This window comes from Sus scrofa, chromosome 14 (assembly GCF_000003025.6).
Source record: "Sus scrofa isolate TJ Tabasco breed Duroc chromosome 14, Sscrofa11.1, whole genome shotgun sequence".
Taxonomy (NCBI): domain Eukaryota; kingdom Metazoa; phylum Chordata; class Mammalia; order Artiodactyla; family Suidae; genus Sus; species Sus scrofa.
Genome location: NC_010456.5, coordinates 42,545,043 through 42,563,292, shown reverse-complemented (window position 1 = coordinate 42,563,292; position 18,250 = coordinate 42,545,043). Strand labels below are relative to the sequence as shown.

General features: G+C 44.8%; 1 protein-coding gene and 1 long non-coding RNA gene across 10 annotated transcripts in view; one reads left to right on the top strand and one right to left on the bottom strand.

Moving 5' to 3' along the window:
• The window catches only part of LOC110256611, a 29,458-nt gene extending 12,187 nt beyond the window's left edge, over positions 1 to 17,271 (bottom strand). The window contains exons 1-3 of one of the 3 annotated variants that reach the window (XR_002338362.1): positions 17,185 to 17,271; positions 15,593 to 15,693; positions 6,107 to 8,328 (exon numbers count right to left, since the gene is read on the bottom strand). This is a non-coding gene — a long non-coding RNA (uncharacterized LOC110256611). Of the gene's footprint in view, positions 1 to 6,106; positions 8,329 to 12,601; positions 12,744 to 15,592; positions 15,694 to 17,184 lie in introns of those variants that run through there. The other 2 variants (XR_002338360.1, XR_002338361.1) reach the window with 2 other exon arrangements.
• Positions 1 to 18,250, top strand: part of WSCD2 (WSC domain containing 2) — a 101,466-nt gene that overhangs the window by 21,096 nt on the left and 62,120 nt on the right. The gene's annotated exons all lie outside the window — the stretch shown is intronic.

Sequence of the window (18,250 nt, the reverse complement as noted above, 5' to 3'; positions counted from 1 at the left end):
TCTGTAGCTCAGACATGAAATAGTTTTGCTCTTAGCCTATTGGTATATTAGTGATCAGACACCAGAAGATGAGGCAGGCGAGTTTTGACTTGGATGCCTATGAGGTACAATTGGCAGCACCGTAGGAATCCACTCCAACCCAGGACCAGCATTACTTAATTCTTCCTGAATCTCACCTAGTGTCATTTGTGTACAGAGACTGTGACTTTTAGTGGGGAGAGTGGGTTTTATTCAGTCTGGTAGCCATCACACCAGGCTTACAGAGTCAACATACTATGATTGTTCAATGACTGACTAACAGAAGAAAAGTCCTCATTGGACTGGAAACCCCCATAAAATTAGTGGTGAGTGTATAAGTCCTGCAGACCTGGTTTCAAATCCCAGAGCCTCTGCATGGAAGCTATGTGACCTTGAGCAAGTTACTTCATCTTTCTGAGCCTCTGTGTTCTCATCTGTACAAGGGGGATAATAATAGAACTGAATTCATAAATTTATAGTGAGATTGAAATGAGATAATCTATGCAAAGCACACAGTTCAGTGCCTGGCACATGGTTAGTGCTTCATAAATATTAGCAATGACAATTGTTATTATTGCTGTTATCCTGCCTCTCACGTTGTCTGGGGAAGATGTAGATGATCCAGTAGCAGCCTGCCGCTCCTGGGCCATTCAGAACATATAGGGAACTGCTGCATTTCCCATGTATGAGGAGACACTTTGGGTTCTTTGAAATATACATTGACCCCACCCCCATACAACACACCCTCCCCCATCGTTCTGCAAAAACAAGCCATCTGTGCAGTTCAAATATTGTTCAAATGTAATATTTTTGAAACTATTTTCAAGATGCTTCCTAAATGCTTGCCAAAACTAAAAATCCCACGCGAACAAAAAATATAATTGGTCATTGGCTTTGCATTGTGAAAATCACTTGTCGGATGAAGAGAAAATGAAGGCAGTCAGTTCAGTTCATCCCAAAGAGGAGGTGAAGATGTGCTAGGTGCACCCCTGACTCTGCCACATTTGCTCAGGTAACTTCAGATCAGTCATTTAGTATCTCAGAGATGTTTCCTCTCCTGAACAATGGGTTTCTCACAAGTTAATCAATTGGGTTAGCTCGGCACCTTGTAAGCCTAACCAATAGTAGCCATTAAAACTGTTTAAAATCATACTTATGAAGTGACCTTTGTAGATGTTAGTTTACCCATAAGCTGGACCTGTAGTAGAGGGATCAGTGGATGAATTTTGGTTGGATTTGAGCAGAGCCTTTCTAAGAATGGGTTGAAATTCCAGCCCTGCCTGTCCATTTGAGGAGCCAGTACATTTAAGAATCTGGTTTGACAGTTTGCTAAATTCCACCGAGGCAGGCTGATGTGGGTGTGTGGGTACAGGAATCTATTTAAGGCCACAAATTTAGGTGTAGCAGAAACATTGACTTTCTTAAATCTCTTTAAGGGAATTCAGATTCACTTGGACTCTCTGCTGGGTTGTAAGAGACTTAATTTTCATCATACTGGGTCCACCTGGTCACTCATCCTGTATGTTTCCTTCAAGTTTGAAAACTGTCCAGAACCAAACTTGGAATGAGGGAATGTGTACCTAGGTTGGTATTTCTGATATCAAGGGTCCACTCCCCGTAGGACTTGTTTTCAGCCTCTGCCTGGTTCCCTGTCACAGAGAAATTAGTACCTCTTCCCCCAACCTCCTACCCAAGACCCCTCTGCAGGCCCATCAGTGAGCTTTCAAGAGGGTTTGCTAATAGGGTTCTAAGCTTGAATGAGGCACCCAGGTATTTCACTCTGGCTTGTTGTATTTGCATGTTTAATTAATAGACTTTATTTGGTGGGGGCATTATTAGACCATCAGATAAACTAGATAGAAAGTAAGAGATATACACCCTTTCAACACCCCCCGACACCCACTTTCCCCTATGATTAACATCTTGTGTTAGTGTGGTTATTTGTTGCAACTGGTAAGCCAATATTGGTACATTATTATTACCTAAAATCCATAGTTTACATTAGAGTTCACTCTGTATTGTACATTCTATGGGCTTTGACAAATGTGCAATGACAGGTATCCACCATTGCTGAATCATGCAGAATAATTTCATTGCCCTGAAAACCCCTGTGCTCCATCCCTCCTTCTCTCTAGCCCCTGGCAACCACTGATCTTTTAATGTCTCCATAGTTTTGCTTTTTCTGTGTTTTTAAAAGCAATTAACTAAGCTCCCAAAATTTAAAAAGCAGACTATCTCATATAAAAACCCAGATGTCCAATAGCTCTCAAAAAATTGGGATAGCCCAGGTAACTCTGGGCTGGAGCTGAGTACCAGGTAGTGCCCTCTACAAGGGATGTGGGGCCTCCCATTCTTTCTTCTGGGTCAACATACATGTTGTCCCCACTCCCTTCCTTGGCCCTGGTAGGCATTTGAGTGTATAACCCTGCTCTGGTCTCCTGCAGAGACCAGAAGAGCCTTTGATTTGGAGGTGGCTTCTGTTTACGGCCCTGCAAATATCTCTGAGACTAGGTGTCACAACATGCTGGAAATGGGGAAGAGAGAAACATATAGAAAAATCAAGTGCTAATTAAATCCTCTGAAATTGTCTTGTCATCCATGGGAGGCTCATCCGAGGTCACAGAAACACACAGCCACAGGGCTGTCTGAGGCTAGAATGAGGTCAGCCAATATCCTACCCTTGGCAAACTTATTCTGCCTTCTCTGCACAACCTGAACCTACCAGTTGTCTGAGGCTGTGAGCCTTAGCGTGGGTTACATACAATGTCCTTCAGTGGCCGCTACAGCGCTGGGTCAATAATTTATGTTAATGCTGCAATTCACCCTACTGACCTGCTTCCTGCAGTGTGTCAGGGAACTGGACACCCAGAGATTAAATTGCCCCTAGAGTGTGTGAGGGGGTGTGTGTGGAGTGAGTGGTGACAGGTAGATGGGGAGACTATAAGAGGTTCAAGGCCAGAGCATTGCCTGCCAAGACACAGCCAGAAATGAAGACAGCCCTTTAACTTGGCTGCAAGGTTTTACTTTGGAGAAAAACTTGAGCCTCCAGGCAGCGAAATGTTACCCAGAATGTGAGTTTGCCCCCATCCTTCGGTCCACAGAAAGCCCCTGGATGGTACTTCTGCTCAGGGCCTCTGGGTCAGGCTAAGGAACAGTGAAAAGAACACTGGAGGCAGAGTCCAATACCTGCCTCTTCAGTGCTGTGTGATTTGGGGCAGGTTGCTTTATCTCTTTGAGTCTCCATTTCCATCTCTAGCATGGAGACACTCTCTCTCTCTCTCTCTCTCTCTCTCTCTCTCTCTCTCTCTCTCTCTCACACACACACACACACACACACACACACAGAGTAAAAGTGGTAATAATAATAATGCTTGTTTTGCAGGAGAATAAATGGGGTTTCAGTATCCCAGGGGGTCCTGTATATCTCCTCTCCCATCCCTGCATCCCTCCCCACAACACCAATATCTTGTCACTGGCCCAAGCATCATACACTAGTCCTTCCTCCTTTTTACCCTCAATATTTATTCAGTCCACAGCAGTTCATTTCTTTTTTGTTTCATTTTCACCTACTCTCCTGTTGAAGGATGCCTGGGTTGTTTCTCCAGCTTGGGGCCACAGGAAACAGAGCTGCTAGAGGATACTTGTACAAGTCTCATTGCTCTCGGGTGTGTGCCTGGGAGTGGACTTGCAGGGTCATGGGCCAGATAGATGCTTAGCTTTACTAGACCCTGCTAGTTCTCCAACCTGGAGCTTATGTTAGAAATGCCTTCCCTACCCACATCAGCTTTCTGTCCAGAAGATCCATCTTCTATTTCCATCCTGCACTGGTAATAAGAATTATGACAACTTGGCCATCATCTGACCTTTTTCACTTGGCCCTATTTTTGTTGGACTCTCCCTTTTGCTGAGTTGATGAGATGGAATTTGGGGTTCAGCTGAGGGTATGGCTGAAACATCTCTCAGACTTAAGTCATCAGCACACCACCTTGGTGATTTTTGCCACATTTGCTTGCTTTTCTTTGAATTGACTTTTTTTAAAAAAAGCAAAAACTGTTTACTTAAGAAGCTAACTGACCTAAGAATATGAAATCAATATGACTTCCCCTAAATAGAGGTTAATTACTATAAATGCTACAAAAACAAAACAAGGTTGATCAATTCCAGTCAGGCACTGTTACCAGCTGGGGACTATGAGCTTGATGCCTCTCTCTGCCATGAAGGTGGATGGGTAGCTTTAGAGAAGTGTTAGTGATCTGTTAGCACCAAACTGAGACTTTTTTCTTGACATAATCAGATTGATTAAAAAATTAAAAGGGAATAACTCTCTCACTTTGTGATCAAATATTATTTAACCAATAATTTACTCTCTCACAACAAGGCTGGTTCTACAATTTGGAAAACACTGGAGTACTGGAAACTCTCCTGGTCTGGGAGTCAGCTCGTTTGAATCCAGTACTAGTTCTGTAACATTGGATCAGTGACTTCACCTCTCTGAGCCTCAGCTTCCTTGTTTGTACAGTGGAATCATCATAGCACCTGCCTCGGAAGCATGTACCCATTGCATGACTCTGATATTGGTATGATCATGATGGGGACATCTCATGAATGTTGTGGCTGGCATGGGAATGAATGCCCAGGACATTCCTGCATTGTGATTCTCTTAGGGCTTCCTCTTCTCAGCAAAGTCATCTGTTAGTTTCAGCAAAGTCCTCTGCCATGCTGGGGGAGTGTTTATTGCCCTTGGGTTCCTGCCAAGGTTAAGTGGAGAAAATGGTCCTGGTGAAATTACCTCTCTTTGTCATTTGCTCTCAGGCGCTGACATTAAACCCCATCCACTGGAGGGTAAACAGGATCTCCCAGGGCACCTGCTATCAGGGAGATGGTGATGTGTTAGGGTTGGGGTTCTTCATGGTATACCCACCTGGGTTTCAAGCCCAGTTCTACACTGCTTCTGTATGCCTTGCATGTACCACTTCTCTCTGGGTCTCATTTTGCTCATATGTAAATCAGACTACTCACCCCCACCTCATCAGATGGTAAGGTGGTAAGATTAGATAATGTGCAAAATACAATAGCTAGATATTTAGTAGAAAAAAATGTTACTATGTTTCTTCTTTCTTGAAAATCCATGGGCTGCATTTTAAATCTCTGCAGAACAGATTCTGCCTTTTGGACTCATAATCATTCCAAATTTGCCTCAGAAAGCCCCCTGCCATCCAACTTCAATTCAATCCCAGACTTCTGCCTTCTCCTGACCCAAACCACAGGTAGTCACAAAACTGGGTAGGAACTCTGCAACAGCTCTGACACAGGTAAAACTTTTGTATTGAAAGTGGCAAAAACACAACTGAAATGGACTTTCTAAAAAGGAAATAATTTGTTTTGGTTCATAGATATCAAGATCCACAAATACTTGCTTCAGGTGTGGCTTGATCCAGGCTAAAAGACCATCAGATCTTAGTTACTCTGAATCTGTACCTTATCCTAATTTTTGGCCACCCTGATAATAGTAAGATGTCCCTGGGAGCCCAAGCTCATATTTCCTACATGCCTTAACTCGTAAGGAGCCAGAACCTCTCTCTCCAGCCAGTATCGATGGTTCTGACTAGATTATTTGCTGTTCCTGAACCAGTAACTGTGTTGGAAGAGGGAGATGGCTATGCTGATTGGCTTAGTCTAGTCAGGACTCATCTTTGGAGTGGAATGTGAGGTCAAGCCTACTCAAACCACACTGTCTGGAGGAGATTTGGGTTCTGCAGGATATTGCAGCCAGAAGAAGGGGGCAAGGGTCAAAGGATTCTGCAGGTGCTTTAATCATTGTCTTTAAAACTTGTTCATAGAAAAGACAGATTTTCCATTAGAAATTTAGTGATGTAACAGGACTGAAGGAGCCCCCTTCTCCCTCTCTCAACTTGTTCCCAGTGCCGTGTTGCCTGAAAATAACAAGGTTGGAGTCAGAGTGATGAATGGGACAAGATTGACTTGGCACTAATTTTGCCTGGAAGCTATAGCTATTTTAGGCTCCTGCTGAGCCCTGGTTTAGCTTAGCTGGTTAGAGAGCAGGGCTCACAAGGTCAAGGGTATAAAAAAGGAGCAGAAACATAGGCCTGGAGTCAGAAGTCCTGGGGCTAGATCATGCCCTACCACTTTAACCTAGAGTCTTCAAGTAGGTCATTTACCCTTCCCCAGGCCACTATCTCCATGTCTCCCCCAAGTGTCCTTTCCTCCTGCCCCCATCGCCTTCACCAGGCATTCCCTACACATCTCTCATATCATAGCTTGATTTCTCACTGCAAGACTAGGTTGGATGCCCCTCCATGTACTTCTACAGCCTTAGGTTCCTGGGTTTAAGTCACAGTTCTCCCTGTTTCTTAGTGAATGACTTGGGGCAAGTTTGTCAGCCTCACTGTGCCTTAATTTTCTTATCTGTCAAATGGGGATAATGTGCGTAGTGGGGTTGTTGCAGTAATTATGTTGTAAAATTTTGGTAAGTATTTAAAATAGGGCTGGGCTCAGTAAACACTAGCTGAAAAAGAATGATGCTCCTTAAATTTCCAGGCAGAATTTCAAGTTCCTACTTACTTATCATGTAATATACAGAAAACTAGGGTTTCATTTCATTCTCTCCTTTACCTCATTATCTAAAAGTGTGCCTGGTATAGAGCAGATGCTCAATAGAATATGTTGAATGAATGTCCTAGTTCAGCATGTTCTAGGGAATTCCCCTAGTTCTGTTGAGAGCCTAGAATTACACAATTGAGTTGTCTACAGGTCTCAGCAGAAATGTCAACTTTGCAGGGCCAGTGTGAACTGGGAGTGGGAGGCTTCCTGTATAACAGTTTGAACAGTGCTAAAATTACTTCCCTTCTTTGAAATTCTACTTTCTACTCTCTTCAGTTCCCACCCACCCAGGCCCTAGAAATTCAGGAAGACCCCCCCCACACACACATGCAAATGTCTGCACATAAATTCATTATCACCTTGGTGTCACTGGCTTTAAAGAATTAATTCGAAGGCAGCATGGGAAGGGGAGCAAGATGTGGGGCTGGTAAACTTTGTGGAATCAGGGATGGAGGAATGGATGGAGAAGTCATCAAGAGGCCACCTCCCTGGGTGAGCCGAAAGGCAGCCAGAGAGGGCTTCTTTGGTTTTGCCCAGAGCTTGACCTGTAGCAACTCTGTATAAACTTGGTTGGCAGTGGTGCTAACAATAAATAAATAAAACACCCTGGACAAGGCCCCTTCTGTTTAAGTAGCCCATTAAAGACCCAAGAGAGGTTATTTCACTTGGCAGCTTCCCCCATGAGTGGCCAAGAAGCCAAAGATGGTGGCTGTGCTCCCTATGCCTTCTTGTACTGGAAGGAGAGAACAAATTCCACAGGACGGTTGCAAGTGACTTATTTTTCTCTCCCCAAAGGCATTCTCAAATCTGGGTGCTTCAGTGTTCTTTGGCCAAAGAAAATGTCCCAGGTGTAAGGGTTTGTGTGTGTGTGTGTGTGCACGTGTACACACGCACATGTGTGTGTATCTTCCAAACAAAATGTCCCAGGTGTAAGGGTTTGTGTGTGTGTTTGTGTGTATCTACCAAACAAAACTCATCTTTCAACTTCACCTTTTTTTTTTATTCAATTTTCTACTGTACATCAAGGTGACCAGTCACACATACACATAAACATTCCTTTTTCTCACATTATCATGCTCCATCCTAAGTCACTAGATATCGTTCCCAGTGCTATAGAGCAGGATCTCATTGCTAATCCATTCTAAAGGCAATAGTCTGCATCTGTTAACCCCAAATTTCCAGTCCATCCCACTCCTTCCCCCTCCCCCTTATTGGTTGGATTTAACCTAATTTATTACTTAACCTGATTAAGAAGCTTGCTCGAGTTTCTTTGCAGCTCTGTGCCCAACATTGTGCTTTGTGCTCACAGCACACACGGGGAGGCAGACGATGAGGAGGAGGATGACAGTGATAACATTGATGATGGTGATGACAAAGATGATGGCAACAATGATGATGTAAATGATGGTGGTGAGCATGATGATGCGGATGGTGATAAGGACAACGATGATGATGATGACGGTGACAGTGATAGTGATAATGATGGTACTAGTGATGATGATGATGATGATGATAATGGAAGCAAAAAGTCTACTGAGCACATACTATGTGCCCAGCACTCTTCTAAGTGCTTTCATATAATTTACTGATTCATTTGATCCTCACAACCATCTTATGAGAAATCCATCATTTGCTAGTTGTGTGATGCTGGACAAGGTATTTCATCTCTCAGAGCCTCAGTTTCTCTATCTATAAAATGGGGAGAAAAATAGCATTGCTCTGTGACATAATCAATGTTTGATATTCAGGAGATTAAAGTAATTTTTATAGTTCCTCATTTGACCCTCCTGTCAACGCTGTTAAAAAGGGGGTATTATGATGACCCCAGTGTTATGGAACAGTGGGCAAGATCTCCTAGTTAGGAGAGGTTGAGCTGAGGTTCAGTAGATTCTCAGTCCTATTGTCTTGCAGAAGCTGTTTTAGTTGTTTCTGCAGGTCTTTTTCTGAACCGCTTCCTGGTTTTAGGCTGTGCTCAGAGGTCCACAAGAGCCTGGATTGGCTCCAGAATAAGCTGGGCTCAGTCAGTCCCCAGCAGGGCCCTCAGCAGGGGTGGCATAACTGCCACAGGGTGGGGGTCAAGCCAGGAAGCTGAGGCTCTTGGACACTTGGAATGAGCACCTAGTACCTGGACTAATCTGGAAAAACAAATTGTTCAGCTCCCTCCTCTCCCACATAAAGAGGCCATGGAGCAGTAGCAGTGATGCTTCTTGATTTGGAGTCTGATGAATTTATATATTTACTCCACCTCTGCAAATCCCCAACAGATATCCGGATCTCCTGAGCTACACCATCCACTATGGTGGCCACTGAACTAAAAATGCACACCAGATTTTGAAGTCTTCTTATTAAAAAAGGAAGGTAGGAGTTCCCATTGTGGCTCAGTGGTAACAAACCCCACTGATATCCATGAGGATGCAGGTTCAATCCCTGGCCTTGTGCAGTGGGTTAAGGGTCCGGTGTTGCCATGAACTGTGGTGTAGGTCGCAAACATGGCTTGTATCCTATTGCTGTGGCTGTGGTGTAGGCCGGCAGCTGCAGTTCTGATCTGATCCCTAAGCCTGGGAATTTCCATATGCCTCAGGAGTGGCCCTAAAAAGAAAAAAATAAATAAAAATAAAAAAAGAATGAAAATATCTCATTGATAATATTATTTTATATTTATATCATGTTGAAATGATATAAATATTTTATATTTATATTAAATATTAAATATTTTATATTTATATCATGTTGAAATGATATAAATATTTTATATATATTGAGTTAAATCTATTATTAAGATTCGTTTCACCTGTTTCTTTATACTTTTTTAATGTGGCTACTAGGACATTTTAAGTTATGCATATGGCTCACATTGTATTTCTCTGTACTAGAGCTTATAATCAACTGAGGCAACTGAACAGCTTGGCTAAGAGTTTTAGCTCTAGAGTCAAACAGACCTGAATTCAAATCCCCACTTAGCCCCTAAACAGCTCTGTGACTTTGGGCAAGTCATTGCTCCTCTCTGGGCCTCAGTTTCCTCACCTGTAAAGTAAGGTAATAAGAGTACCTGCCTTATAGGGTTGTTCTGTGGATAAGAGGTGATGCGGACAGTAGTGAATAAAATGCCTGGCGTGAAGTCAGCATTCCATAACTGAAAGTTGTTACTGTGGTTATTTTTAGCCGATATCTGCTAACCCCACAGAGCCCAAACTCTCCAGCCCCAAGAACTGATTTGTTGTTCCTTCCTTCTGTGTTTGGAAAGATTTTTGTTTCTCAGACAAACTTCATGATTGTAAATAAATTTTTTTCACTAAATTAAAACTATTGATGAGAAACACTGCTTGTCTTGAGAAAGAATGGACTCTAACTGTGGGATAGTCCAATTCCAGCCAAAAAGAGCACAGAGTTGTACCATTTTTGAGGATTAGTGTATAATTTCTGAGTCTTGGAAATCCTAAGAGGTCCCATGGACCCCTGTGGCGACTTCAGGAACCTTTAAGAACTTGGGACTATGAGAGGGACAGGAGGACCATGATATCTTTCAATCTTTTCATCCTTATGGACAGGGGAACAGATGACCAGAGAGGTTAGCAAACTGTTCAAGGTCACACAGCAAGTAGGTGGCAGGTCATCTGGCTCTAGGGTCTGTGCTTGGAGCCACTTGCTATACTGCATCATCACAACAATCCTATAGTTATCCCTTTTTAAAGATGAGGAAACAGGATCAGAGAAGTTAAGTCACTTGTCTACTACCACACAATTATAAGAAAGGAGTGAAATTCAATATCTGGTATACTGGATTGAATATAGTGTCCCATCTCAAAATTCATGGACATCTGGAACTACCATTAGACCTTATTTGAAAATAGGTGTAATTAGTTAAAATGAGGTTATACTAGACTCAAGTGGGCCCTACCTAATTCAATGACTGGTGTCCTTATAAGAAGAGAAAACAGACACACAGAGAGAACAAATGCATGTGAAGATGGAGACAGAAATTAGAGTGATGCACCGACAAGCCAAAGAATGCCAGAGATTGCCAGCAACCACTAGGAGCTAGGAGAGAGGCATGGAACAGATTCTCCCTCAGAAGCTCCAGAAGGAACCGATTCTGCCTCCTGCTAACACCTTTATTTTGAACTTCTGGTCTCCAAACTGTGAGAGCCTAAATTTTTGTTGTTTTAAGCCCTCCGAGTTTGGGTAATTTTTTATGGCAACCCTAGGAAACAAATGCCCCAGGCATGACATGCTTGCTTCCCTTTCACTGTAAAAGTCCCAGCTTATTCCAGGGAGCTGTTGAGATGTGCCCTCCTCCTGTCCCCAGACCCTCCCACCAGCCCATACCAGCTGCTGATCTTCGAAGTGGCTCCGCAGGCTCTGGGCTATGAGAAAGGCCGGCTGTGGTTCAACTGTGCCATCCCTTCTGCTCCTTACATTGTGAGCTCTTGCAAATTACTGTTTTCAGTTGAAAAGAGGCTCCAGAGAGCTCTTCAGCTGCTCAGCAGGAGCTGTGGATGCTCTTGAATTAACACAGAGAAGCAGAACCTTCTATGGCTGATGGCCCAGAGGCCCCTCCTTTGTCCTATCTCTCAGTCAGATCTGGGAGGGACAGTGGTGCCTCTCGGTAGCTCCCACAAGGGCAGTCTCAGTTGAGGCCAAGTCAAAGTCGCTTGTTTCAATGTGACTGTTTAGAAGGGTTCAAGGGATGCTGAATTAGGCTCTGCAATTTCCAGGGGTCAGTAGCCTAATTCCTGTGGTAAAAGGGGCCTGTGTGGGCCTCTTACCCAACCTAAAAGCCTGTCATTGGTCAGCACACACAAGTGGACCTCTCTTTGGTCCAACCATAAAAGCAGAAAGCCACTTAGGAATAGCCAGCTCTGGCTTACTGTGGGGGGATGGGTAGGGGATGGGGGTGGGGACTGTCTGGGATTCAAACACTCTTGCCTTGCTCAGTGACTGGATGTAAACTCACCTCTTCCTCTGGTTTCCACATTATCTGGGGCCATTCTCCCCAAAGCCTATTGTATGTGTCTCTCCAACCAATATGTATTGAGCTCAGGGCTATTTTCTAGGCTCCAGTAAGCACTTTATAGCATTATCTCATTTAGTCTTTACAAAAACCCTGTCCTGTATTATTGTCATTGGTTTCCATTTTACAGATGACAAAAGGAAGGTCCAGCAACTTGCTTAAATTCGCAGAGCTGCTAAGTGGCCAGGTGGGATTTGGATGCTGATTTCTTGCACCTAGGTCCACACTCCTTACCATATTAATCTTGGAGATTTTCTGGTTTCCAACCACATTCCCTCCCCCAGGTGTGCAGATACATTGTCTGGATCTATTGTTAAAGAAAAATCAGAGCTGGACAGTACTTAAGGTAAATGTAAAGCAGGTTTTATTCAGAACTATTGCAATAGGAAAAAAGAGTCATCGGATAGAACTATCTCAGCTCTGAATGCGGCATGGCCAAATGGGCATTTATAATATAAAAAACAGAGGGGGAGGGGGTCAGTGGAAGGAAAATTATGAAAAGGAAATATCAACCTAACAGGCAGGCCAGGTGATCAAACATTACCTGGGGGATGGTGAGAAACCCTATTAGATACCGTGAGCGATCCAACATGGAGATGGATATTCTGCTAAACTGACTTAGCAGGAGCCTTACTAAAATTGGACAATGCAGAGACATTTGCATAAAAAAAGAGTTCAGGGGAGCCTGAGTAGAGTTTGGTTAAGGAGGGAATCGTTGTCACTATTTATTCCCCATCTTGTCATTAAAAATATTTAAGGCTGCAGCTGCCTTTAGTGGAGTGTGACAATTAAGAGACTAGGCCCTGGCATCAGACATTTCTGGACTCAAATCCCAGCTCTACCACCCACTAGCTGAGTGCTTCAGTTTCTTTACCTGGAAAATGAGGATGCACATGGGCCTCAGGACCTCCTGAAGCTGGGTGAGGAGATGTGGAACACATGGTACCAATCCACACACCATGGCCGAAGTCTGATTACTGAACAGTGTCCTCCAAACCAAGGCAGCTGGTGGCCATCGGTATCAGTCTTGCTGCCATGGTTTGCTTATCCCACATAATGTCTTTGAGCCTCTAAAACGTGAAGGTTTCAGGCACTGGGGAAAGAATCAGGGATGCAGAGGTGCAGAAGACAGAGTCAGTGCTCTCCTTAGGTGGGCCTTGAAAGGCAGAGGGATGCTGAGCTGAGCTTGCATGTGTATCTTCTTGTGCATGGCAGTGGTTGTCAACCAGGGGCAGTTTTGCCCTGTAGGTGACATTTGGCAATGTCTGGAGATGTTTTTGATCATCATGACGGGTGAGGGATGCTGGTAGGCAGAAACCAGGGATGCTTCTGGACATCCTGAAGTACATACAACAGCCCCTCTCCATGATAAATCATCCAGCCCCAAATGTCAAATGGCCAAGGTTGGGAAATGCTGGCGCCTACCCAGGTGAGTTGAGTGAGCACTTTTATCACCCTGCTCAGAGACCCCAGGGCTCCCTGGGACTGAGGAAACACATGCCTAAAGCATCCTCCTTCAGCCTGCCCCCTCCCATCAGCTGCTTCCAGCCAGATAATCAGCCCCCCCCCCACATTTAATAGAATCCAGGCCGCTGAGGCAAATGTAAAAACAAAACCCTGTGCAAATGTGTTTTTATGTAAACACAGCAGGGGGTGGCGGCTGCCTGCCGAGAAAGTACCCTGTGGCTGGTACTTCTCAGAGCAAAAATAACCCTGACTCTGCCTGCTCTCTGAGCAGAGCAGCAATGAGATAAGGGTCATGTGGGAACCCAGGTGCTCATGGTAGTGGTCCCTGCCCTGGCTGAGCCATTCCTTCCCTCCAGGTGAGCATCCCAGGGGCCCAGGATGAGAAGTGAGCAGGTGTTGATTCTCTTGGAAGCATCCCTTCCCTTCCGGGCTCAGCCAGCATTGCAGGAAAAGGCACAATGGGTTGGAATTTTTTTTAGCATTTTTTTTTTTTTTGAGTATAATTTGCCTACCGTAAAATTCACCCATTGTAGTTTATAGCTCTGCAAGTTTTAACAAATGCATTCAGCTGTGTAACCACCACCAGAATCAAGATACACAACAGTTCTATCACCCTCAAAAATTCTTCTGTTCTCCTTTGTAGTCAGTACTTCCCCCCATCCTAGCCCCTGGCAACCACCAATCTGTTTTCCCATGGCCTTTACTAGAATGTCATATAAATGAAACAGCCTTTTGAGTCTGGCTTCTTGCACTCAGCATAATGCTTGAGAGATCAATGCCATTGGATATGTCTATATCTACAGTTTGTCCCCTTTTATGGCCCAGTAGTACTCCCTTGTATAGATGCACCGAACTGTGGATAGGGCTCCTGTAAATCAGAGCAAAGTTCTTTTGAGATGAAGAAAGAGACATTTGCCCCAGAGAAGGAGTATTTGTGACGTTTGTGCAAGATCACCTCTCCCCATGGATAGCTGGTTCAGGACAGGCCCATGGGGCAAACCTTGGCTTGATAGGTGTCTGGCACTCAGTGAATGTTTGTTGAATGAATAAATGAATGAATTGTAGTTTGAACTGTGGTGCAGGGGAACAGTAAGTAGGAGCCAGAAGAAATTTTAAGGTAGTTTTTTACAGATTTTTTGTAAGGTAGTTTTTTACAGATTTTTTTACAGTTTTTTGTGTGTTTTACAGATGAGAAACTGAAGACACAGAGATGGTGATCCACTTGCTCAGGGCCACAGAGTCATAGAATGAACTTGAAAGGTGGGGCAGGGAGAGGAGGAGAAAAGAGAGACTAGGCTTGTATCTCCACTGGGTACCTTGCTTGAGCTAGAAATTCCAGACATGAGCCTCTTCAACCTTTACAACTACCCAAAACCAGCTACATGATTTGCAGGTCTCAGTACAAAATGAACATGTCCCTTGTTCAAAAATGATTAAGAAATTCAAAACAGCAGAGCATTAAAACCAAGTGCAGAGCCCTGTGGGATCACACAGGTCATATGCCCTTGAAAATGACCCTGCAACAATTTCATTTATAGATGAGGAAACCTCAGCTCAGAGAGGCTACAAATTCACCCAGGATACCCAGTCCATCTGCAGGTGTGTCCAGATTCAAACCCATGGACTTTAGTGGTCATCTAGTCCCCCTCTTCAATGGACTAGCCTTGCTGATGAGCCTCATGGGTTGAATTATCCAAGTATCCTGACTTCCCATCCAGCACTCTGGGCAGAGAGCCTAGGAGCTTCCCTACCCCCAGGGCCCTGACTGCCGCAGCCTCCAGCATCGAGCCAGCTTCCCTGCCTCCCTCTTCTGTCTGTAATGAGGAAGGTCTGTAATGAGACAGACCTTCCTCTCTCCCACCCTGGCAGATTTATTCCTGGGGGTGTGTGGGTGGATGCGTGTTTGCGTGTGTGGGGGGGTGTTCTAAATTTAAAGACATCATGACAGCAGCAACTATTAATGTTGGGGCTGGGGAGGCCTCTCTTGCAGAAGAATCAGAAATAAGTTGAGAGATAAGGTGCCGCCTCCAGTTCTAACTTCTGCCCCAGTCCTGCCAGCCTGGCTCTGTGCCTGCCAGCCCTCTGCAACAAGTAATAATAGTAAGGCATGCCTGCTGGTGCCAGATGCTTGTGGGGGAACCTTGAGAAGTGGCGTGATTCTGCCCATTTTACACATCAGGAAAATGGAGGCTCAGAGAGGGGACATGCTCTCCTGTTGGTAGGTCTCCTAAACGACCAACATGTTCCAGAACCCATGTGCCTTCAGCCATGCTATAGCTGCCTGGGTCAATTAAAAAATGAAGTTATCAATAATTGTGATTGTGTTGAGATGCTCAAGTGTGCCTGACAAGCTAAACATCTTACCTGCGTTATTTGAACTAACTCTTCAAACAACTCACGTAGTGGGTACCATCATCCTCATCCATTTTATGATCGAGGAACCTGTGGCTTAGAAAAGATAAGTGGCTTCCTTACCTTCTTAAGTGCTAGTAAGTGATGAAGCCAAGATTCCAGCCCAGGTCTAATTGACTTCAAGGCACACACACTCTCCATCTCTTTCTTTAAACCACAGCCAACTGTGGAAAAAGAAAGTAAAGATAAGCAAAATGAAAAGAAAATCACCCCTACACCTACCCTGCAAGAGGTAACATCTTTATGTACATTGGTGAATTTCTATCCAACTGTTTTTCTCTGCTGAAGGGGAGATTCTTGCTCCTGGCACATGACCCTTGGTGTTCTGTAATCGCCGAGCAATTTAGAGATGACTGGAAATATATAATTCATGGCGCATCTCTCATCCTGGTCGCTGGAAGGCACCGAGGCATGGCTGTCTCCCAGGGAGAGTTTCAGCCTTAACGTGGGAGAAGATAGGATTTTAGGGGCTTAGAACAGAATTTCAGAATTGGAGAACCTGCCAACATTGAAACTGACTCTGGAATCCCAGCATAGAAGGTGGGGATCCTAATATGGAATCTTCTAAGAGAATCTCATGAAAAAGCAGTAGGATAAAATCTATAATTGGGTTTTAGAATCACTACGTCTTTGTAAATATGGAGTCAGATGGGTCCAAGAGTGGTGTCTGGTCCACAATTCTGTTTATTCACAAAGGCAAGGTCTATAACAATGTCTAGGGACACTGTGCATTGTCATAACTCTGGGGGTGGTTGTGGGGGGACAACATTGGCATCTAATGGGTGGAGGCCAGGGATGCTGCTTTAATATCCTACAGTACACAGGGTGGCCTCCCACACTCCTGCCAACAAGGATTTATCCTATTTAAAATGTTACTGGGAGAGTTCTCTAGTTGGTGCAGCAGGTTAAGGATCTGGCACTGTTACTGCAGCAGCTCAGGTTGCTGCTATGATGCAGATTCCATCCCTGGCCTGGAAACTTCCATGTGCCACAGGCAAAGCAAACAAAACAAAACAAACAAAAAAACAACACCCCCCCCCCGCAAGGTCCCATGGTGCTGAAGTTGAGAAACCCTGGTCTAGGCTTTTGAAGACATATGCTAGTGTATGTTCTTGGTAATCCCAGGGGCTAAGAAAATATGTTTGGTTAAAATGAGAAGTTTCAGTTTCTTGTTTTACCTATAACACTAAACATGTTTCTTGGGCAAGTCACATAGCATTCTCTGTGTCTCATTTGTGAAGTGGGTTTTGGATTCCAGCCATGTGCCGTGAATGGGGATGGACCAATAGGATGGGTACGCGTGTGTATGTGCCGTGGGGAGAGGTAGCAGGTGTAGGAAATGCTTTTTTTCGCATGTGTGGTCTCATGCCACCTTCTCAGTTGTGTCCAGGTGATGAACCAAGGGGCCGGAGTATTGGTCAGTTTCTGGCAGTGGTTGTCTGTGTGGGCCAGGACTTCTGTTGGATGCCAGAACTCCTTGGGCCACTGAAGGACATGGTGAAGATACCCCAAGGGTCTGGGGACCCATGTGCCCTCTAGAAGGCACTCACTTACTCATTCCCAGCTGAGGAGCTTCAAGAAGGATACTAGCTTACTGACCAGACTCCCTGGAGAAAGGCCCCTGGATGCGGCGGCTTCCAAATCAAAGCACTCACCTGCAGAGGTCAGAGGAGGGTGCTGCTGGGGGAGACAAAGTCACACAGAGGTTGTGATTCACGTTCTAAAGACAGACAGGCCTGGGTTCGAGTCTTGCTCTGCCTCTCACCAGCTCTGCCTTCGGGCAAGTTGGCTGACCTTCCCCATTTCAATTGCTTCATCTGTAAAGTGAGGATAAAACCAACCTGCTAGGAAGAACCATTGGGGAGAGTCAGTGACATAGTTTAATGGAAGGGCCTGGCACATAGTAGGTGTGCAGTAAATAATAGTAAATAGTAGTCCATCCAATTTCTTTCCTTCCCACAGAAGGTACCAAGGCTTAAGTTCTGGGTAAGTCACTGGATGACTGGGAGGATCCATCCACCTTCCCCCTTGGAGCCTCAGTTTCTCCATCTGTCAATGAAGAGGCTGGCCTGGGGATTGTGAAGGGTCCTCCTTCCAGCTCTGATGGCTCTGAGCCTACCTTGTAGTCTTGCTCTGAGCCAGCTTCAGGGGCCAGTGGCTCCTCCAAGGTCACTTGGTGCTCCATAATGTAAGAAACTGGAACCTGTACAGATGAGCGGAGGGCAGAGACCCCTCTCTCCTAACACACACACACACACACACACACTCTCTCTCTCTCTCTCACACACACACACACACACACTGGCCTGGCCAGAAAAAAACTAAGCTTACTTGATTTGAGGGTGGGGACCGTAGTTCTTGGTGGGGAAACCTCTGGTGGAAAATTCCTCTCTGGGAAAAGTTGCTAATAGAAGCTGTCACTGTTCCCAAATTAGAGCTTAATCTTCCATGGCCAGTGTGGAGCCAGCAAGCAGCAAGTCACTTGTCATGGTCAGGGTTGGGGGTGAGAGGGGCTGGCAGGGAGAGGCGTGGGCACTGAGAAGAAACCTGGAACCAACTCAACCCTGGCCTGGCTGTGTGACCCTGGACAACCCTTTCAGCCTCTCTGACTCCAGCACCTCATCTGTAAAATATCAACTTGTACTAGCTGATATCTAAGGGCCCTTCGAACTCTTACAACTCTGTGGTACAGCAATAATAATAGTAATGATAACAGCAGAA